Raw genomic sequence first — 23,312 nt, forward strand, 5'->3', positions numbered from 1 at the left:
GAAGAGGAGTTTTCTGAATAATGAACTCTTCCTATCCGGCAGCGACGCACACGGAGACACTGGAGCAGCTCGTCTGGGACTGATTAAGTAAAACTCCTCTGAAAGGAGTCGGACCTGTCGGACCTAGCTTTGCCGGATCTGCTCGGAGCTTTGAAACAAAAGCAGGTCTGGACTGAATGTTTAATCATCTTCACTGTGTGGATTACCGAGCTGACCTCCAGCCTTCCACAAAGTGCTTCCTGTGCTGCAGGTATGATGATTAAATATTTGTGTTGAATCCAGCATCTCAACATCGGATCATGTTCTGGTTCTAATCATTTCTGTTTAATCTGTTCTAACTTGGTTTCACTACAAGACGAAGATCTGAACATAAAGAGTTCAGGAGAGACGGACTGAGGCTCAAATGATGATTTTCAGCTTTTCATTAATTTCATTGTGCTGTGAAAGTTTCAGTTCAACAGAACTTTTAAAAAAAGATCAAATTCTGCTTGCCAGATCATTTGTCCTGCAGAACGAGGTGAAAATGGAGGTTCTGATGTTTAATCATTTGATCCGTGTGTGAAACAAGTTGTTCCTTCATGTTTTATATCCAGTAGGGAACGTGGTGAGCTGAGGTGGAAAAGGTTTACTTCCTCCTGCACAAATGATGAATCTTCTGCAGCTGCTGAGCTTCTAAGAGGATTCTGACCCGTCCAGTCCTCACCTGTACTGAGCTCTCTGCTATGGGCTCCATCCTCAATACAGTCCAAGGTTCTGTTTTAGACTTTCAAGGCTTTGATTTCTGAGCATATTCTGGATTTCTGATTGTATTTTAACTTTTATTTTAACTTGACACACGTGGGACTGTGAAGTGGCTCTACAGTTTGTTTCTTTTAGTCCGAATCAGTTGGACTTGTCACATTTTTCCGGTGGTTCGGTTTGTTTTCACACAGAGAAAACTACAAGCGAACCAGAACCTGTCAATACAAACCGGGTGAAAACGTTCAGTCTGTCTATCAGTCTGATGTTCGTGGGCGGGAGAACCAAATGTAAATACAAGAAGCAGGTTCTGTGTTCTGAGCTGGTAGAAAACCCGGAGAATTTATTCATATCATGAGTTTCTTTCTGGGTTTCATTTCAGGTTAAATTATTCCAAATGATTTTGAGAAGATGTGTTGAAGGTTGCCTGGAGCTTTATTAAAAAGATGCGCCGTTTACCACATCCCACAATGCAACACAAACTTGGCTATGGGATGATGTTTAGATCACCTGGTAGCTGTGTCGGATCACCTTCGCACCATAAACGAGACCACCTCCTCCAAAGGGTCTCGGTATGGTTGTTCTGGTCCACACCCAGAGCGATCGCTGAGTTTACATCTACACAAATGAGCCGCACCAACGGGGAAACAGACCAGAGTTAGTTTGAAACTGAGGTGAAAACATCCTTAGTTTTAATTCTCTCGTCTGCATATGGACCAGACTGGTTCTGATTGCATCCTGAACCACTCCTGCTTTTAACCCGCTGCTTTTTCAGAATTTCCTCTGGTAGACTAAATATTTTCAGTCATATCCAAGATCTAGTGCAGCCATGAAGCTAAAAGGGTCATGATTTGCGACACTGCTTCCTGCCTGTCTGCATCCTGGGGTCCACCACCACACCACGTTCCTGACAAGAAGCTGATTTATTCAGGTATCAGATCTTTTACTTTCAGTTTTGATCATCATCCAGAAGCTTATTTTGGTTTTCAGTTGTTCATATTTGACCATAATGGGACCAGAGTGGAAATATTTCAGAACTTTTTACCTTCTTTAAAGCTTAAAATTAAATGTTCATTCATTTATCCTTCATTGAGAGCGAGGGAGCAGTGTGTGTTTGTGCATTCAGTTCCCTGCCTCCATTGGAGCGCAGTAATCATGTTAAACACTCACCTTTGACACCGTGCACTCAGCATAAAGCCTGGCATCAGACCCCAGAGGAACTAAAAACTGTAATTTTGTGTCATTATGGAGAATCCCTGCAACACATCAGAACCGACTGCTGACCTGCTGCAGAACCATCGTTCTCAAGGAGAACAGCCGTGGTTCTCTGCTGTTCTTTGATTGCAAAACAAAAAATTAGAATAAATGTTACCAGATGTTCTGTTTCAGTTACAGGATTCATTTGTGGGTTTTCTCTGATGATGAACTGAAAACAAGCAAAACTCTGCAGAATTAAATTCTTTATTCATTTATTATAATCTGATTAGTAACTCTGATTGAAAACTGATAAAATCTTTCCCGATTTGTTTTTATTGTGTAGAGGATCTGCTTAAAAGAGATAATTGAAACAGGATTAGTGAAATAGAACCACAGCAGTGGACCAGTCCAATCACTACAGAGACATCCAACACTGAAAGCTGTGTAGTATTCTCCAGGTTGAGTTGGTCCAGCTGCAGACTGGTACCGATCACTGAGCCCAATCAGCTTCCTGTTCAACAGTAGCACTTTCTCCATGTAATTCCTGCACGCTTCCTCCTTCCCTCTTCATGTTTTCAGCATCAGAAAAAAAGCCACTCAGACCTCAGCCTGCATTTTATATCCTGCTGCAAGTTGTCACGGTCCATATCAGCCTGTTCCTCTCTGCCAGAACCCAGTTATAACTAACTAACTCTGCCAGAACCGTGAAATCTATACTATAAATTAATTTACCATCAGACTGAGGAGGGGAAAGAAGAAGCCAAAGTCCATGGAAACCTCCTGGAGAACCAGAATCCAGAGCATTTAAGAGGTTTAAGAAAAGTCTGGATAACAGGAAGGACGTTTCATCTCTGCCTCCAGACAGTCCAGTCAGAACTGGACTGTCTGCATCCAAACATCATCTGTGTTAAAAGGAACGGCGCAGCAAATATTTGAAAATGAGACTAAGTTTCAACTAAAGCCTAAACTCAGGTGCAGAAGACCAGAAGAGCTGAGGTCGATGAAATGAAAGTGAAAATAACAGAGCTGGGCCATCAGACAGCAGATGATCAGCGACTGTTAGCGGTTAAGTTATGCGACTGACGGACGCATCTGAATTCCTCGTCCATGGATCTGATTCTGGAGTCACGTCAGAAAGACCTCCATCCAAACAAGGGTGAAGCCTGCTGGACTGGTCGGAGCAGAGTCAGCAGCTTCACGTCCTGCTGTGGTTCTTGGGGGCTGCAGGAGACCAAACCATAGCTGACAGGGGAGGTCTGTAGGACAGAGGGGACTTTTCATGATCCGTCGGAGCAATGAGCCTTTATTTTATAAGGAATGTTTGGGACTTGCTGTTTATCAGGTCTTCCTGCTGACTGGGGTTGGACTCAAACTGTTTCAGCTCTGCTCACATGAACAAAACATCTCTTAGAGGTTGATGATGAAAACAGAGAAACGTGTCCTTTTCTAATTACTGTTGTCACGGCAACCATTGAATATGAAGGATCCTTGTTAATAATATCAGTTATTCTACGTTAGTTTGTGTTGTTGAAAGTAAAATAAACAGATACACAACTGGTCAAAAGTTTTAGATACACTTTCACCCACAGTAGATTCTCACCATTCTCATCATCATCAGTGTGAACACCTCCATTAAAGCAGGTGTTTTATGCAGGTGGAGGTCAATACAAGGCCAAGCTGGAAAGACATCAGCAATAACCTTAAAGCAAACATCAGGAGCTCCATCTCAGACTCTATGGGTCTCAGTTAGCAGGTTAAAGGTTAAAGGTCTTGACAGGGCAGTTAGAGAAACACCGAACCAGTTTATCTGTTTGGTCTACCCTCTCTAAAAACAAGATGGCAGCAGAACTTGGGTTAGCAAAGCATCTGAATGAAGAACAAGACTTCTGGGACATCTAGAGATGTTTGGCCATGATGCACAGAACCATGTGGAGAAAACCAAAACAGCATATCAGCACAAACAATGGTGGTGAAGGGGTGGTGATGTAAGCTTCTTCATGCTGAAGCTTGGTCCAAACTGGGTCATCGACAGAACTAGCTAATCTGCAACAGAACTTTCAGGGAGTTGTGCAGAAACAAACATCAATGATCTGAAGCAACGTTGGACAGAAGATTGGGGTATCCTCCTAATAAAGTCCAATAGAAGCCACTGCTGAGGGTTATTGGTGCTGATGGAGGTTCTACAGGCTGCTGGACTAGGCTACTGGACCAGGCTACTGGACTATGCTAGATCATTGAGGTGATTATCTGATGGCTTCAAACTTATGAGTAAAAAGTAAATTTCCACTTCTTACAGGCATTAAACACCAATATTGTGACACTATTGGAGAACCCAGACCCAACTGGGTTTTATTTTTCTTATTATAGAATCCTTCTCCTTCCTCCTGGTGTCACACCAGCCAGAGATACTGATATGAAGATTATGGAGTTTTGTTTGTGATCTGCTGGATCAACAACCAACAGGATGTTCTCTCAGCAAGATCTCTAGGAGACACACGGTGAACTAAAAGTCTTCTGAACACTGCGTTCACTCATATCCTCTCTAATTATTGGTATCTCTTCACCCTGATTACTGACTGTCAGGCTGAGGGAAGGTGTGGGCTGGTCAGCAGAGTCTGCTGTAAAATATTGAGAAGAAGACTGAAGAAAGGTGGAGGAACAACAAGAACACTGTTAATCAACTTCTTCAGGTCACTTCTGCACAACATGACCTGGAATTATGTACAGCTGGACAGTTTCCAGTTTTCCAAACTATGAAACATTCCTCAGATCATTCCCTGGAAAAATACTTTTCCATCTGCCAGGTGCCAGTTGTCATTTTCCTGAAGTTTTGGACATATTAAGGAGTTCTAATAGGATTCAACCTTCTGTTCTTAGAGTAGAAACACATTTTTATTGCTACGCCATAAAGGAAGTTAAGCCTAAACAGATTCAGTCCAGCTTGATGACATCAGAGCATCACCTTGACCTCTAAAGGTTATTTTGTTAGAAATCAAACCTAAACCATATTGGACTGAAGGTCAGAGCATCAAAACCATTAGGCTGCAAACTGAACCCACCTGAGCTTGTGCTAACAGTACCATGGTACCGTCAGCTCTGTGGATCACAGACTCTACAAGAACATCACAATAAAATGAAAAGAATTATAAATCACATTATTTGGAAACGTGAAACTCGTACAGATTTTCTACAGACAAAGTGAAACATAAAGTGTATTTCTGGCTTACAGAAATAAAAACACAAAACTTTCTACAAAATAACATAAGACTAATGCAAAACGAGTTTAAAACAGAAACGTTATGATATTAAAACTCTACAGGATCACTGTGGAGGCTGCTGACCCGACAGTTGTCCAACAGACAGTCACTGACACCCTCCACGAGGAGAGCAGCTCACAAAATGTAATATCTTTCTTTCACTCAACTTTCCATATGAAAAGCTAAGCTTTTCATATGGAAAGTTGACTGGAAGGAAAACCTGTTTTAGAAAATGGTGCACAAGCATCGGGGAAACTGTTTCCTTGACAAAGTCCACCCAAGCGTTTGGAGGAGATTCACAAGGTGTGGACCTGCAGCCGGAGTCAGAGCTACCAGATCCACCACACATAGACCCATTCTGGACATGGACTAGGACCATGTTGTTAACGATAATACCGCTGAGCTGAAGGCTGCTATCAAAGCAACCTGGATTTCCATTACACCTCAGGAGAACCAAAGAACACAGATTTATCCCTCGGTGTGAAATACATGTAAATGACTTGGAGTAAAGTGCACCGGCTCATCAACCAGTCAGCTCTGCTTCTGCTCGTGCTTCCACAATGTGATCTACTCTCTAATGCACAAATGTTTAGAGACTAAACCAAATAGTCATGAGACAGAAATAAAGTCGTACTATACTTCTGTTATTAAAAGCAGAAGAAAAAACAAGACTCACCATCACCATTATCATTACCAACACATGAAGGAACTGGGGAACACCTGAAATGACGGCTAGCTTGGAGGAAGCTGATATAATCTTGTTGTACAATCAAAGATTTCACATGAACTGAAAGAAGCATCACTTAAAGCCATAAAACTGAACATAGTGTGTGAATTTTAAAGCTCTGCACCACATCTGCTTAGGAGGAAGTTTTTCCTCGTCTTCAGATCATTTAAGGAGGTAACCCTTTCAGATAAGGACATTCAGTCCTTATCAAGCCTTTGATACGTCACACCTGATAACCAAACAATCTCAGATTTAAAACAATCTCAGCATCCATCATATAAACTGTGACATTTTATCTGACTCAGAGTATTGGTTTAAATTAAATACAACATCTAAACCTATGACTCCATAAAGTTATCCGTGTTTGGTAAAATATCGTTAAAAAAGTAGCATAACTTTACATATAAACAAGTGGATGCTGCTGTGCAGATAAGTCGCTGCATTAATGCTGGACATGCAGATTTATCTTCCTAGCTTTAGGACTGTCTGTGCATCAGTTTTTACATCAGAACCTTGAACGGAACCTTTAGAACAGAACCAGCCATTAATATTTTACCGTCTGATTCTCCAACGTCAGCTCAATCTGGCTGAGACAGGCTGGAGATTCTGCCCTGAAACCTTCAACATCAGCAGTCAGCATCATGTCTGAGTCAGCAACAGAAACATGAAGATAAATCGTTTGAGGGTGAACAGAGGAGGAGGAGGAGGAGGAGTGGGACGGTTTCCAGTTTGAGCCACTGAGGCGTCTGAGAAACCAGATCCACAGAGACCGAGAGAGTCACAGTGAACCGCAGCGGACCAACCATCGTTTGGCTCTGTGGGTGAGTATGTGGCAGCAGGCTAAACTAATCAGTCAGAGCATTAGCTGCAGAGCTGCTCGACCTTTAACCCTCTGGCTGATCCAACAAAACCTCAGAACAACAAAACACAGAAACATCGGACCACCCTCCATGTGACGATGGAGAAAACAAACATCCCAGCGCCAGGCAGCTGGACACGCCCTCCAACTGGACCAACATGGCTCCCACTGCTGGGCTGCCCAGAGTCTAATTAGCCATCAGACACAGATTCTGGGGCCCACAGACTCTGGTGGGGCCCACAGACTCTGGTGGGGCCCACAGACTCTGGTGGGGCCCACAGACTCTGCTGGGGCCCACAGACTCTGGTGGGGCCCACAGACTCTGCTGGGGCCCACAGACTCTGCTGGGGCCCACAGACTCTGGGACCCACAGACTCTGCTGGGGCCCACAGACTCTGGTGGGGCCCACAGACTCTGGTGGGGCCCACAGACTCTGGTGGGGCCCACAGACTCTGGGACCCACAGACTCTGCTGGGGCCCACAGACTCTGCTGGGGCCCACAGACTCTGGTGGGACCCACAGACTCTGCTGGGGCCCACAGACTCTGCTGGGGCCCACAGACTCTGGTGGGGCCCACAGACTCTGGGACCCACAGACTCTGGTGGGACCCACAGACTCTGGTGGGACCCCCAGACTCTGGTGGGGCCCACAGACTCTGGGACCCACAGACTCCAGGACAGAAGTATTGCTATTACTGCTGCTATATTGCAGTTAAATGTTATTTAATATCGATATTGTGATCAAAAAAACTTTTAATCAGCAGTACATTTCAAATCAACATTTCCCTGAGGACACAGAGTATAACAAGCTGTAATTAGTTGCTTAATTAGTCAGGCTGTTTGCTCAAGTAGCCCAGTCTACCTGCTGAGACCTGCGGCTTTCAAGCACAGACGTTTTGGAACCTTCTTTTTGCCAGCTGACTAGCAGTGAGCAGCAAGTGGTAGGAGAGTGTCAGTACTGCATCGCTACTCAGCGCTCCATTCAGCCAAAGAACTCTGCGGTCCCTCTGGCTCTTTGTTTGGACTTGTTAAACCGTCAGAACAATGTGACGGGAAACTTTGGCCTTTTGTTAAACCTTCATAGTGGAAACCAGTCCAGGCCCACTTCACAGAGAATAAAATGGGACCAGAAATCTGGTTTCTACCTTCTTCTGCACCTGCTCTGTGTGAATGGATTAAAGTAAAGTAGAACCCAACTGGACATCCTGGTTCCAATAAACGGGTTAAGTTTGTCCCTGTTTTTTCTGCACCATTGAAGTGATTTTGTAGATGTTAGAACTGCTTCCTGAGATGATGATGTTTCTACTGCTAGCAGCTTTAATTTACAGAATAAACCTGTAAAAGTTCTCCTGGTTCAACGCTCAAACCAAACTGGTTAAACTGGACTTTTCCCTTATTAACCGAGTGTAAACATGGTGATGTTTGTGTTTAAGATATTTATTGGTCTGGAAAACAAGCGCACCCCAGTTCTTTAGGTTAAAAACCTAAATATAGTCTGCAGACCTCAACACTAGCTGGTTCAGGTGTTTTGTCCTTATGGTCTTGGTGCAGAAGCAGCAGTTTATGTCCCTGCAGACCATCAGAGGTTTGGTGTTAATGTTCAGGTGTGTTACCTGCTCAGTTCCTGCAGGTTTCACAGAGCTGGTCTCGGCACAGACCTGAAAACAGAAACACATTCAGATCAGTTTAAAACAAATAGCATAACTAAAAACCTGGGCTCCTCCCATAGCGCCCCCTGAAGGCTGCGCTTCTCCTTAGAGCTGCCTGAAAACAGCAGCTACAAACTTATTTAAGTTTTACTTCGGGTTTGACGATGATGCAACAAAAATGTCTGAAGCATTCAGGAGTTTTTTAAAACCAGATCAGAGTGACTACCTAAAGAATGACCTAACCTCCTATAAAATCATCAAACAGCCTAAAACAAAAAACCTTTTCTCAAATTCTGGTTTAAAACCGTCCTGAGGTCCAACTCAGGCTTCAGGAGAGGTTTGTTAGAGTTCTGAACATTCTGTGGTGACAATGTTCTCCATCAGTTTAACTCCGCCAGCATCACAGTGTAACAGAGATCTTCATAAAGTCAGATTAGATCCAGCTGCTGCTGCTTCTGAGGCATTTCATCAGAAATGATCAGAAACTCCAGCTTTTCTGTCTATTCAGAAGATCTACTGAAGATATGAGTTGAATGTTTAGAAACTGGAAGTCAGACCAAAAAACGGAGACATTTTGATTGATTTAAAACCTTTCCTTGCTGCTGGTTTCTGAAGAGCCAACAGTGTTTTCCAGGATTTATCTGCTGCTCTTCCTCTGAGAGTCTCGGAGCAGCAGCAGCAGCAGAGGAGGAGAGCCTCAGGGAAGATTTAGTTTGTCCTCCACAGAAGAGGGGACATTTGTCTTCTTTATTTATTTATCTTTCTTCTCCTTACAAATAGCTGAAGGCTGTAGCAGGCAGAGGTCATCCGTTACACTCTGAGCTTCGTCTCTCTGTCCTCCACCTCCACCAGCAGCCTGCTGTGTCCCTCAGGCTGCTTCCTCCACCAGCAGCTGCTCCCTGGAGCTGCTCTGACCTCTGTCTCAGCAGCAGAGGACTCATAACAGATGTTTCCATATTTAAGGGCATCTTCTGGACACACCTCAACATCTAAAACATTTATTTTACCAGCAAGCCTCCTCCCAGTGGGAAGAGTCCAGATAACCTTCAAAATGAGACATTCAGATGAGATGAACCACCACATCAGACTCCTTTCCATGTAGAAGATCCCCTCCTGGACGATGGAGCTTTTTACTGAGGCAGAGCTCAGCCTCCCTACAGAGGAAGCTGATTTCACCTGCTTATATCCAGGATCAGGTTCCATAGGTTCTGATCTATATGTTCAGGCAACAGGTTAGGCTTGGAAAACTGAATCAGTTTTCTGGTGTTCCTCAGAATCTGGGCAAACAAATCCATTAAAAAGTTTTATTCACCATTTTACCCTTAGAAATGTGCATTTACAGTTTTTTTAAATTTTATATCTATGTTACCGTTCATCTCAAACTCACGATTATTTGAGGCAGATGGGCGCTCACACTGAGCCGGGTTCTGGTTTTGCTAGAAGTTTCATCCTGTTAAAAGGGAGTTGTTCCTTTCCACTGTCGCCCCACGCTGGTTTAGGAGGCACAGTGACCCGATGCCGTCAGCTGTTCTTTAACCACTGGGACTGAAGGGCAGTAAATGTACCTTTATATTGACTGGATTGACTAAATAGTTCTGCAGCTAAACCAGGTCCGTTTGTCCTGTACAGTGAACTGAGGCGACATTCGTTGTGAGTTTATATAAATAAACTATGGATGCAAATAAATTATTGACTTACGATTAATTATGGAAATATGAAATAAATGTGTTTGGTTCGATTAGCTGAAACGTGAACTAACCTAATCTTTAAATGATATTTATATTTATATATCTGCCTGTTCATGGGCGATTAAAATGTTTCACACATTTTATTATATGGATCTGATTATTTTTCTATTCTGGTTTTGTTATATTCTATAAATATGCCTGAGTTTAATAATGTGTGAGAAAACCCCAAGTTTCTGTTTATTCAGTCAGTGTTAATACAGCTGGTAGTTAAAACATAATGAAATGCTTCTTTTTTTAAATTCAACATAGCGCATAAAATTTAGCTTCACATTATGGAAAGACGCTCGTGGTACAAGAGAAAACCCAAGAAAATCAATCATTAATCGATCGATAAGGTCAGTTAAAGTTAGATGATCTCATTAATCAATAACTTGTATCCCTAAAATAAACTGAATGAAATAATTTAAGACACGACTGGACTTATTTCAGAACAATAAAAAGAGACTAAAAAGAATCAACAATATGGATTTGATGGATCTGTAAAGAGGAGAGCAGCTTTCTATCTGAGTCTTCTCAGCTGGAGGACGTCCCTGTGGACCAATGCAGCAATGCTTCATGTTCACCTGAGCTGATATCTACCTTCTCTGTGCTTTTTAAAATCTATTTCTCAGCACCAGCAGAGTTCTACACTTTCCTTCTTTCCCCACAACCAAGATCCAGCTCCTTTCTCCATCAGTGTACCCCCCCACCAGGAAAGTCATCTCCAAGTTAACTCATTAGGAGCTGCATTCAGAACAGATTGAAGACAGACCGCAAACAGGAGGCTCCTGGGTTCCTCTGCTTCCCTCCGGGTGGAGCATCCATCCTGCCCACTCATGGACAGAAATAGACTGATGGAGAGCAGTAGAGCTCAGCTGGGAGACGACCTCTGGAACACACATTTATACTGTGTACACACAGATCTTCATACAAATGCAGCATGCACGTCCTCCTATAGATTCTGCAGATAAAGTGCTGCAGTGACTCATGGCTGACAGCAGCCTTGATGGATGACTAACCTCTCTGATGTTTACGAGATGCTCTAAGCTGGACGAAGACAGGATTAGTTTCAGGTTGGTTAGTTTCAGTCTAATCCACAGAGCCTTTATCACAACTTGTGACCACATGGTGCCTGGCTGATCGTCAGAGGCCGTCCCAGACAGCCGGATTACATGTTCCTTCAGAGGGTTTTAATGAGAATTCAGGATGTATCAACTAACCACAACTACAATAAGGACATTACTGCTTTATGTTCTCATTATAAAAGGTATTTTATAAATCTATCTGTAATCACTTTCATTTGACGTTAATATTTACTCACTCCTAAGTTGTTTCAGTGCAGTTTTAACTCCGACCTGCCCCGTTCAGGCTTCATGTACAACTTCTCACAAGGAATATTTCTATTCAGTTTGCTATGAAGTTGGAAACAATAATTTAATCTGATGAACCTGTGGGAGATCCACCCCAGCCACATGGAGAACAGGGACTTAACTGCATGATCAGAGAACAAAATAGACTGGTAAAGAACTCTGAATCCCAGAATGCACACCATTTTCCCACTGTTTGTGGTCCCAGCACTGCGGAATCTAAGCATAAATTCCCAACAAGAGAAGATTCTGTCTCTAATTACGTCGACGAAGCAGATTCCCTCCACTGCTGAAGAGACGGTCCTGGGACCAAACCAGCTGCTGACTGAGTGTGACTGCTGTGTGCCTACACAGCCTGTTCATGTAAGAGGTTGTGTCTGGGCAGAGGAAATGAATTAGGATCATTTAAATGTTGTAAAGTTTTTTGCGCTTGCTGTGCTTAACTGATCCAAGTGGTCAGTTCCCTCGTACACACACTAGCATCTGTATTAATGGTCTTTAAAGGTACCCGATACCACATAATAAGTACCCGGTACCACATAATACCACGTAAAAGTGCAGCAGCTGCTTTTTTCTTTGTTGTCTGTCCTGAGACCATACACATCTCTCACCACCATCTTGGTTGCCCAGCACTGCATTCAACCCATCACCGCAAATGCTCATTAAAACCACATTAAGGAACAATTGTCCTAAATGTGATTGATTTCTAATTCAGCAACATTAACATTAATTCATTAAAATAGAGTTTTATTTTCCCTTTTGCTTTGCATTGTAAACTGGTTGTTTGAACCCATAGCTATGGTGGTTCTTTGTTAGCTTAAAGCTAACTTGGTCTCATTCTTTGGTTTATGAAAAATAAACATCTATACTGAACTGTGACATCACTGCATTATTTATCTGTTAATGTCAGTCAGTCATTTTCTATACCGCTTCTTCCATAGTGGGTCACGGGGGAGATGGTGCCTATCTCCAGCAGTCTATGGGCAGGAAGCGGGGTCCACCCTGGACGGGTCGCCAATCCATCGCAGGGCAACACAGACACATACAGGACAAACAACCATGCACACACTCATTTACACACCTAAGGGCAACTTCGATAGACCAATTAACCTAACAGTCATATTTTTGGACTGTGGGAGGAAGCCGGAGTACCCGGAGAGAACCTACGCATGCACGGGGAGAACATGAAAGCTCCATGCAGTCTTTCTGCATAACTGAAACATTATCATATCTGTTAATGTTTCAGTTTTATTCTTTGCCACCTTTTTTACTATTATTAGTCTTCAGTTTTATGAGTTTATTATTCTTCTTTTCATTCAAGAGTTTGCTGACTAAACTGGACGTTAAAGTCAGTATTTTGTTAATAAATTCTTGTATTTAGAGAGAAGCTGTTTGTGTTTATTCTGTATATACATATCATCTGTTGTTCTATAATACCACACCAGGCAAGTATTGACAGAGACTGAAAGCATCATTGACCACATAATGCTGAAGCTGGCCTCTGATTGGACCCTGAGTGAAGGTAGTGAGGAATAATCCAGTCCAGAGGACACCAGTTGACGTATTTTATCGTTTAAAGCGGATTAAAGGTCATTCTGAACTTTAGAAGCAGTGAAATAGTCCTTTACTTTAGTCCTGACTCAGACGTTGATGTCAGCGTCGTCACCACCACAGACAACGATCACCAGGCAGACTTCTACTGGGCCCAGTCCCAGCAGATGGATCCGGCTCATGTACTAATGTTGGTCCTTGCTGCCTGGTGTGATGTCATTGTACCAATTGAATGAAGAAACAGTCTTTTGGTTTTCTCTGTTTTTTAAAAACAAAAATTTTATTTTGTAAACTCCTACAGAGAAAATTCATACTTTCTTACCCAGCTGTGCTTTTAATATTTAGGAGTTATTGAAAGACATCACTGTCAGGTTAATTGTTCTCTCTCTATTGCCCTTAGGTGTGCATGGTTGCCTTGCGATGGACTGGCGACCTGTCCAGAGTGGATCCAACCTCTCCCATAGACCACTGGAGACAGGCACCAGCACCCTTGCGACCCAGTATGGAAGAAGTGGGTATAGAAGAAGGAGGATGGATGGATGGATGGAAAGAAACTCAGCTCTGGGTGGTAACAGTAAGGTGGAAGTACAGGGTTGGCTTTAGTCACATTTTTGGTTCCAACTCCTCCTACATCTACATTCACTGCTGCGGATGTCAGAACCATAACTGGACCCTACATAAAGTGTATGATAGTGTGTTTTCATCCATTTCATTGTTATGTCTGGCAGAGCCCCTGGGGCTGACTTGAGTTATAAATGGATGCAATAAAAATAAACTGAATGTAACCGTGCAGAACACATCGCTGAATAATAAGGTGTAGGCAGCTAATTTAAAACTGGAAATGAAACACCAAGGGGCGCTACTGATGGGTTTCAGTGTCAGTGTGGTCAGGTAGGTTTCCTCCTCAGCTTAAAGCTTATATTCAGATCAATCAATCAACATGTGAGGTAAGCAATAAACCAGCGAATTATCCAGCTGGTCTAATGAAGACCAAAGTAGATGTTGGAGTGTGTGGACATGAAACCTCCTGAGCTTTCAGTCACGTCCACCAGCCTGCGAGCCCCGACTTTCACTTCCTGCAGTTTGACCACGTCTCTGACCTCAGCTGACCTGGAACTGTCTCATGACCCCAGGTTATGTGACAGTTTCAGGTCCCCACCACATGAGTATTACCTGGAACCCAACCCCCACTGGGGAGCAAACCCTTTTTCACAGCACGTACATTGTAAAGCATTTGCTCCCTTGCAAATTGTTTTGTCACACTTCAATGTTTCAGATCATCAAACAATTAAAGTTAATATCAGGCAAAGATAACCTGAAAAAATACAAAAAGCTGATTTAAAATAAGGTTTTCCTCAGGATGAAAAGTTATCCTAACCAGCCTGGCTCTGTTGTTAGGTCATGAATTAAATGATTTTTGTTCAGTTCCACGAGCTAAACCCAGGCCTGATTATTACCGGACTCGTAAAATCAAAAAAACACTTGTCTGACAACTTGAAGCAGGTTAATAGATCTCACAAAGCAGCACATCATGACCCCATCTACAGAAATCCAGGAACAGATGAGAAACAAATCTGCTGCCATCTATAGGTCTGGAACAGGGAGATTTTGTAATCCAGGAGGTCACAGAAGAACCCAGAACATCATCTAAAGTTCTGCAGACCTCACTGCCCCAGTTCAGGTCAGAGGTCATGATTCAACAATAGGAAAGAAGCAGGGTACAAATGGCCTCCATGGGAGAGTTTCAGGCCCAGAACCATTCTGACCACAAAGGTCTATCTCATGTTTACCAAAAAACATCTTGATGATCCCTGCTGGGATATTCTGTGGGCTGATGAGACAAAAGTGGACCTTGTTGAAAGATGTGTGTTCTGTTATATCTGGTGTAAGACTAGCACAGCAATTCTACTGATGGTCAGACATGGTGGTGGAGGTGTGATGGTCTGGGGGCTGCCTTGCTTATTCAGGACCTGGATGATTTACAGTATTTGATGGAACCACGGGTTCTGCTCCCTAGCAGAAAATCCTGAAGGGGAACGTCTGGCCATCAGTTTGTGGCCTTGGGTTCTGCAGCAGGACGATGATCCACTAAACACCAGCAGGTCCACCTCTGAATGGATCATGAAACATAATGCAATGAAATAGTTTTTCTCTCCTAAGGGGGCAAATACTTTTCACAGCTCTGTAGACAGATAGAATAATGAGTATTTTTACAGCAGCGTTCTGAGATGGCCGAATAACATCCTTAATGAACCTTTAGGCAGATCATCATCTGCAGCCGCCCGCAAGTGGAACACCTACTCAGCTCAAACTTCACTGAATAAGGAAACATCTCCAGTCTGAATGTTTCAGGTTTACTTCTGGACTCCTGTCCTTCCAAGCCCAATAAAATGTTCCCAAAGAAACTGTAGAGAAACAGCAGCTCTACTTTCTGTGTAAAACTGAGCTTCTTCTGAGCAGAACTGCAGAACAATTTTACCATAGTTGGAGAGTAAGTAGCTGAGGTTCTGGTTTGGTGCTCTGGAGGATTGAAGCTGCTGGTTTCCTGCAGGGGCCCAGGGCCCTGTACCTCCACTGACCCCTGGTTCGTGAAGAGCAGTGACATTTCTGGACAAACACATCAGGCTGCCGGGTCGTTTGTGTTTTCATTGTTTGGATCCAGCCTGCATCATTAATCAGGAAAGTGTGAAGGTGGAGGTCCAGTTGCTGGGTCGAAGCAGAACCGTAACCCAACGTGTCAGCGCTCCAACTCAGACTCAGAACATCCTCGCTTTCACACATTCTGCTACTCTTATGCAACAATCAGATAATTTCCTACTAAAGAAAACCAAAAGAACAGATGGAAGATACCGATGTCTCAAAGATGAGAAGTTACAAGATCATAAATCTTATAAATCCAACAGATTTCTTTTTCACCTTTCTAGGGATGGTTAAGTCTCCCAGCTGTTGCTGTCAGGGAGCCAGATGTGGTTTCCTAACCAGCCTGAAGACCGTGCAGCAGAAGATGTGATTAACAAAAAGCGAAGATTTACCTGGAGTGTGTTCGGCGTCGCCTGCTGTGTCCAGTCCTGCAGAAACAGACGAGGTCTTTTCATGACTGTTCTCCTAGACAGACAAGGAGGATGTATGAACACTTCAGGTTTTGTTTCTCCTTCCAGAAACTTCTGAAACCTTGCTGCTTCTGAAGGAATATGAAGGAAAAGCAGCAGCCGGGTTCAGCGGATCGAATGCACTGATTAACCGATCCTCATCAGCTTGTCAGTTTGCTGCTCTGAAGCAAACAGGTGTGTGTTAACACAATGCCAAGGTGGAAGGACATCAGCAATGACCTTAGAGGAGCAATTGTTGCGGCCCAACAACCTGGGAAGAGATTTAACAACCGCAGAGATCCGTTTAGTATAAAAGCGATAAAACCCAGACCCTCAACAGCCGGATGGCAAGAAGAACAAATAAACCAGAACCTCCCCTGTTTACAGTCTGTGGTCACAGGTCTTCATGGAACCACCACTGAAGAACTTCATGAGCAGCAGATGAGCTGACTGACAATCAGGAGATGGAGATCCAAACTTCATCGGAACCACCTAAACCAGGAACAACACGACACTGTGATAAACCCCTCATCCTAAGCAGATAATTCTGATGAGAGACCGGAACGGAGCAGTTTGGGCCCAACATGCTCCCTCTAAATATCCGTTAATGTGTTTAATATTTGAATAATTAGGGAAAACAGCGGTTCTTCTAGAACTTCTTGGTTTATTTATAGAGCTTGGGTTCAGGAAAAAGGTTCTGGTTCAGTTTCATTATGTTTACCCAACATTACAGTTTCCATCAGCATTCATTTAAGACACCAAACAGCCAGTTCCAACGTTCCGGTGCCACTGGGTCGATTTAAGTCCATGTTTGTGAAAATGGCCAGCAAGGAAGTTCTGTGAAGCGACAAGATGTGGCTGAATGAAACAGAAACCACTGCAGGCTTCAGTCAGAGGAACATGACACAAGCCCAGTTTCAGTCTTGGTTTGTGTGAGAGAAGTGCAACAGAGCAGAAAAGCATCTCCTAGATGAGGCTGAAAGCTCCTCCAAACAAACACCTGAGCCTCAGCATGATTGGCTAACAGAGCCGCTGGCTTTACAGGGAGCTCTGGGAGGCATGTAAACACAGATGATGACTACAGCAGGGAAATCCCTCAGGAGGTCATGTGTCATCGACGGGCAGATCCAGCCATCCAGCAACAGCTCAGGTTTCAGCTAACAGAGAAACTCAGGCTGCACTAACTCCAATCACTTCCTTTCTGCAGAGTCACACAGTCAGTTTGTTTCTTCAGCACGGTGAACATCCAACAACCTGAAGCTCTAACCAGACCCCCCAAAATAAACTCAGTCAGCAGTGAAACCAGCTGAAAACTGGCCAACTGACCAACTTCCTGTTGTTCACTCAACCAAAACGCAAACAAGATGGAATCCCCAACAGCAGGAGAAAGAGGTTCCAGAGCGGAGAAACCAACTGACACCTGGGATTACAAATCCAGACGAGGCTAAAGAGCAACATAGAGCAGGGGCGCTCATCAGAAAACTGGGGCCTGGTGTTGAGGGTGATCTAAAACAAAGCAAGTCTTTGTGTTTGTGAAATCCTGGGTTAGGGTCCTGCAGTAGAAGCTCAGACGTTGTGTTCCAGGGGTGTTCTTTTATAACCTAGTAACTTTAATACGTACTTTATAATCTCTAATGAAACTCTGAACTTGTTGCAGTCACATCCATAATATGGCACTAATTCACAAACAGGTCTCATTTTGTGACAGAGGTTCTGTTCAGACCTGGTATTCACAGGCATCCCTTCTGACTCGGGTCGATGTAGACTTCATTCAGAACGACCATTCACACCAAGCATCAGTTAACAGTTTACCCACAGCTACATCACTCAGTGTGCTGCCAGATGTTCCTGTAACATCTCAGATACTTTCAGTCAACATTCAGTCATTAACACAGCTCAGATCCACCCGAGTAGCTCTGTGGTGGAGTTATTTCAGCAACAAAACTCCTGATAACAGGCGTGTTGTCAGGAAAGTGAAGCAGGACAAATTCTAGGAGCCCATAGAGTTCAGTGTCAGCACACAAACACTAATGATTTCAGCTGTAAGAGATCCACCACAGTAAAACCAGCTGACACTTTAAACCCAAGTTCTCTCTGCAGCAGAACCATGGTCCAAAGTATGCCAGCAAGTCCACCTCTGAATGGCTAAAAAGATTAAAAAAACACAATAAAGTCAATATAGTCAAAGGTTGGACCTCAATCCAACTGAGATGATGGAGCATGACCATTAGGTCGTTCAGGCTGGAAAGCCCTCCTAGGTGTCAGAATGGGTCCAAATTCCTCCACAGTGATGTTAAAGACCAGTTATTAGCTGCTGCTGCCAATTCTGAAACTACCAGTTATTAGGCGTTGGAGGGTAATTACTTTTTATTAACATTTGTTTGATGATCTGAAACACTGAAGTGAGACATCTGTAACATGCCACTGTATGAATTTAAGTGTATAAAGAGATCCATTTATTCTGAATATTTAATCAGGTTCTTTTTACATCTTAGAAGATTTTTGCATGACTGTAGAAGAGACATTTCCATTTATCCCAATTATGAAAATAATTAACGTGAAAGAAGCCATGAAGAAATAACAATTCAGCACAGAATCACAAAATGTCTTAAATCAATTTAACAGAGACAGACTGCAGCCTAAAAATGAGATTAAAAGAGGACATTTATAGTTGAAGAGCTCAGAAAGGAGTTCATGGTGAATCGGAGATTAATACAGAAAGTTAATGAAAGGGTGGACAGGATGGACATAATGGAGAGGAGGGACATGAAAACTAACCCGCAGCACCAGCTAAACTAAAGTTGTAAAGTTCAGAATTAAAAATGATCGAAGCTCCCAATGTTTACAAAAAGTTTCCATAATGTTTAAGGAGAAAAAAGTATTGAAATTATGGTGAAATTTGTAAATTTGTAAAAGACTGAAACTGACAAGTTAAAAGGACATAAATCCAATAATATTAGTCATTAATTAGTAAATTATTGATTAGTGATGAAGGACAGAGGGATAGATGAAGAGATATTTGTGAGGTTGAAACTGAAGCAGCTTCATGACACACAGTCTGAGCTCGGATTTAATGAAACAGCAGCAGCTTCAGGTGTTTCACAATGTTCCAGTTGACCTGTGTGACCCGGCTTTGCTTCTAATAAAACCAAACAGAAAACACACACACACACACACTCTTGTTTTGCTATATGTAGTGAGGACCATGTGTTGACTCCCATTGACTTCCATTGATTTTCAGTCATTTTCAACCCTTTCTATGCCCTAACCCTGACAATAACCCTAAACCTAACCATTACCAGTGCTTACCTAACCCTAACCTTAACCTAAACTCAATTCACACCTTAGTCCTAAACCTAACCGTTAGCAAAATAGGTCGTGAGGACCAGCAAAATGTCCTCACTTTGGTACAAACGGTCCTAAATTTAATGGTGATATCGGGAAAATGGTTCTCACTGTGATGCCAAGACAGGAACACACACACACACACACACACACAAACACACACACACACACAGCCAGGTCAGTAATTCCTCTCACGTCCACCTCAAATCCCTGGAGTGAGAAGCAGCGAGGAGACGATGAAGTCACATTTACCAACTGTAATCAAAAGAACTTCATGCTGGACTCGCCTCTCCTCTCTTTCTCCCTCTCTTCAATTTCCTCCCTTCTGCTGCAAAGCCTGAGCAGCATACTGATGGTGGGATTACACACACACACACACACACACACACACACACACACTGAAGTAATGACTTTCTGCCTTGGCTCTCTCAATTCGCTCAGAGCTGCCAATTCCCACTGGGTTTGTGTAAAAGAAACAGAAAGAGCAAAAGACGCAAGGGAGAGGTGATACAACATCTCCAATTAGCTGGGACGGCGGTCTTTCTGGCGAGGTGGGTCAGCGTCTTTGAGTGTCGGCTGGATAACGAGTTCGCGCAATGAAAGTTCTCACCTGAACCTGATCTTTAGATGTTCTACCTCCACCCGGTTTAATGACCTCAGTGAAAGCACATTTTCACACTGTTCTGCAGGGCTTTTGGAAAATAAAACAGCAACCAGGCCTCGAGTTCAGGAATGTTTTATCTTCTAATCTGCTTCTTAGATCTAAAGTTTCTAATTAACAGGTGATTAATAAAAAAAACAACATTTATTATTAAAGAAGCACAGAAGAATAACCAGAATCGGTCAATTTTAACCTCTCCTGGAAACAAGATGGAAACAAAAAAGACTCAGCTGGCTATTTTCAGTATCAGTGAGGTGTTTTAGAGGTCAGGACCTGTAGAAGCTTCTAGAAACTATTTTCTACAGAGTTACTTTATGTCGGCTGTACAGTCAGGTTGCCGCAACAGGAAGTGATCTCAGCAGCTAACAGGAAGCTGAATGTTTTACAGAAAGTTGTCAAACACACCCTCCATTTCTGCTACCTGTATGACCCCTTCTCTTTTCCAATGATTATAATCAGTCTGACAGAGGGAGGTATCCCAATCATTGTGGTTTTTAGTATAATAATGACCATCAGTGGGACCCTTTGTGAGGTTCCTTGAGACGACATTGTTGTAAATAAGCGCCGTTTAACTAAATAATCTGAACTGAAACTTTCTGTGTAGTTATGCTGCTATAGGCTTAGGCTGCTGGAGGACATAATGACCACTTTCACTCTCTTCGCTACATTCTCACACTACTCTCCAATTTTGCATTATTTGCTGTTATTTCAGCTTTTAACTTTGTTCTCTCTTTTCTCTTCCTAGAAGCTACACCTGGCCTGACTCTGTGTCTACCTGTGACACCTTTCAGGAGAGGGGAATCGTCCGAGCTTCTGCTGGCAACAACTTAATGCTCACCTTCTACAGATGATCCACATGGCCCTGTCTTTCAGTGTTTAACCCTTTCTCTCTCCTAGACATGGCTACTGACTGAGCTTCTACTGTGACTAACTCTATGTTCTCTCTTTCAGACTCTAACCGTGAAAACTGGATCAGAGTTTATCTGTTCTTTCTTTCTAGATGAAACGACTAAAGGAGCTACATCCATTAACATTTACTTTTCCTTCCCATAGAAAGGACTCCTGGATCAGTGCTTCTTTGTTCTCTTTGTGTCTCTGCTCTGTTCTCTCTAACCTCCAGTCGGTCGTGGCAGATGGCTGCTCACACTGAGCCTGGTTCTGGTTCTGCTGGAGGTTTCTTCCTGTTAAAAGGGAGTTTTTCCTCTCCACTGTCGCTACATGCATGCTCAGTATGAGGGATTACTGCAAAGTCAACGCCAGTGACTGTCCACTGTCTCTACATGCTCATCCAGGAGGAGTGAATGCTGCAAGTCACTGACTGGATGCAATCTGCTGGGTTTCCTTAGATAGAAAAACTTTTTATCCAATTTGAATAAAAAACTAACTCCAACTGCACTGTTCAATTGTTAGGATTAATTGGAATGTATGAACCTGACTGTTGTGAAGAACCTTGAGACGACATGTGTTGTGAATTGGCGCTATATGAATAAACTGAATCTTATAGATGAGTCCAGGTCAGTCTAGGAACATGTTAGATTTAGAAAACATTAGGTATCTGATGTAGACAGAGCTCCGTTAACCGGTCCTGTTTTATTTTATTATCACTGAAAATCTGCCATTCGATCTGATCAGCAGAACTTCTCTTCCTAAGGAACAGGTTTGGATTTCATGGTTCTGCTCCTCAGTGGTTCTGCTCTTCTAATCTAATCCTCTAATTCCATACAAACATCTAATGATGTTTGTATGGAAAACTATAAAAAGGTGAAGAAGGATAATGTCTAGCTTGCCAACCTTCTGATCGATATCATTCCCAGTTGTACTGTCCTCACACAAAGATCAGCTTCATTTAACTGAATAAATAACAACGTTATCCAAACTCAGATCCCAGGTTAATTCCAGTTATCACAGAGGAAAATAAGCTGAACAAAAGTAGCAGGAAAACATGGACGAACGTTGGAGGATTGAGAGAAAGCATCAGTGTAGAGATCAGAAGGATCTGAGACGATCTCCAGTTTCTGCTTCGTATCGACAGATGCTGCTCCGACGCCTCCAAACACACAAGGAGGCGCCAGCAGGTCACAGAGTGACGTGGGAGGAGGAGGAGAAGCAGATGCTTGTGCATGGAGGAGGATGTAGAGGTGACGAGGTCAGACTCTGTTTCTGTGTTGGTGAAAAAATTCCTCCAACTCTCATTTCATGCTTGACTGACGAAGCGCCTGGGCTGCTGTTGTTCCTGCTCCTCCTAAGCCTCCTCATCTCCTGCATCCATGTCTTATCTCCTCTCCTCTTTAAATCTTGATGTTCTCTTTCTTTTTTCCAGCAGCTCAGATGAGGTTTTAGCTTTAAAGCCATCAGTGGCTCAGTTTCCACTTCAGATCACCACAGGCTGAAGCTCCATTTGAGGTTTGAAGCATTTGAGATAAAACTTTACATCCAGACTGAACTGATCATTTTAGGCACTTTCTTTCTCTGAACTCTGATTGGCTGGCTGATTATTAAAATACTAAAGCAGCTGAATGATTGGTCATTCCAGTCGGTTTGGTCAAAGTTATTTACCAGCGACCTGTCCAGGGTGGACCCAGCCCCACGCCCATAGACTGCTGAAGATAGGCAACAGCTTCCCCGCGACCCGCTATGGAAGAAACGGTAGAAAATTACTGACTGACTGATTTTTATTACCGTGAGTTCCCTTAGTTAAACATAGACATGTCTGGTTTCCACACAAACATTAGAATCTTGGCTAAAAGCTGTTATAAACCATTTCAACAAACGCCAAACACAGTTAAAACTATGAGCGGTTAAATCAGAAACTAAACAAAGTCCACAAAAAAACGGTCTGAGCTCTTCACCACACGGCTTCTACACAGAAGGTTCCAGAAATAAAAGTTTAGGCACAATCCACCTAGGATTTACTCAACCAGCAGCAAAGGAAGACCAGAATTATCACTCGCATTTGAAAAACATAATTATTAACATGATTATTTAAAATAAATTAGTAATTTCTGAGAAAAACTCAATTAGATTTGGGCGTCAACTTCACTAAAACCCCTTTGGACTTAAGAGATTAATAATTGAATAACTTCCTAGAAAAGCACGAGGAGCCAAGGTGAGTGCAACAAGAGAAGCCAGCAGTGAAACATGAAAAG

At 42.9% G+C, this 23,312-nt stretch overlaps 1 protein-coding gene across 8 annotated transcripts in view; it reads right to left on the reverse strand.

Annotated features, from left to right (window-relative positions):
- Positions 1-23,312, reverse strand: part of LOC124870379 (extracellular sulfatase Sulf-2-like) — an 88,708-nt gene that overhangs the window by 46,979 nt on the left and 18,417 nt on the right. For 6 of the 8 annotated variants that reach the window (XR_007038761.1, XM_047369033.1, XM_047369083.1 and 3 more), the window contains exon 2: positions 8,391-8,435. The gene's annotated coding sequence lies outside the window, so the exon portion shown is untranslated. Of the gene's footprint in view, positions 1-8,280; positions 8,436-16,103; positions 16,177-23,312 lie in introns of all 8 variants that reach the window. The other 2 variants (XM_047369052.1, XM_047369040.1) reach the window with 2 other exon arrangements.

Source organism: Girardinichthys multiradiatus, chromosome 1, assembly GCF_021462225.1.
Source record: "Girardinichthys multiradiatus isolate DD_20200921_A chromosome 1, DD_fGirMul_XY1, whole genome shotgun sequence".
NCBI lineage: Eukaryota > Metazoa > Chordata > Actinopteri > Cyprinodontiformes > Goodeidae > Girardinichthys > Girardinichthys multiradiatus.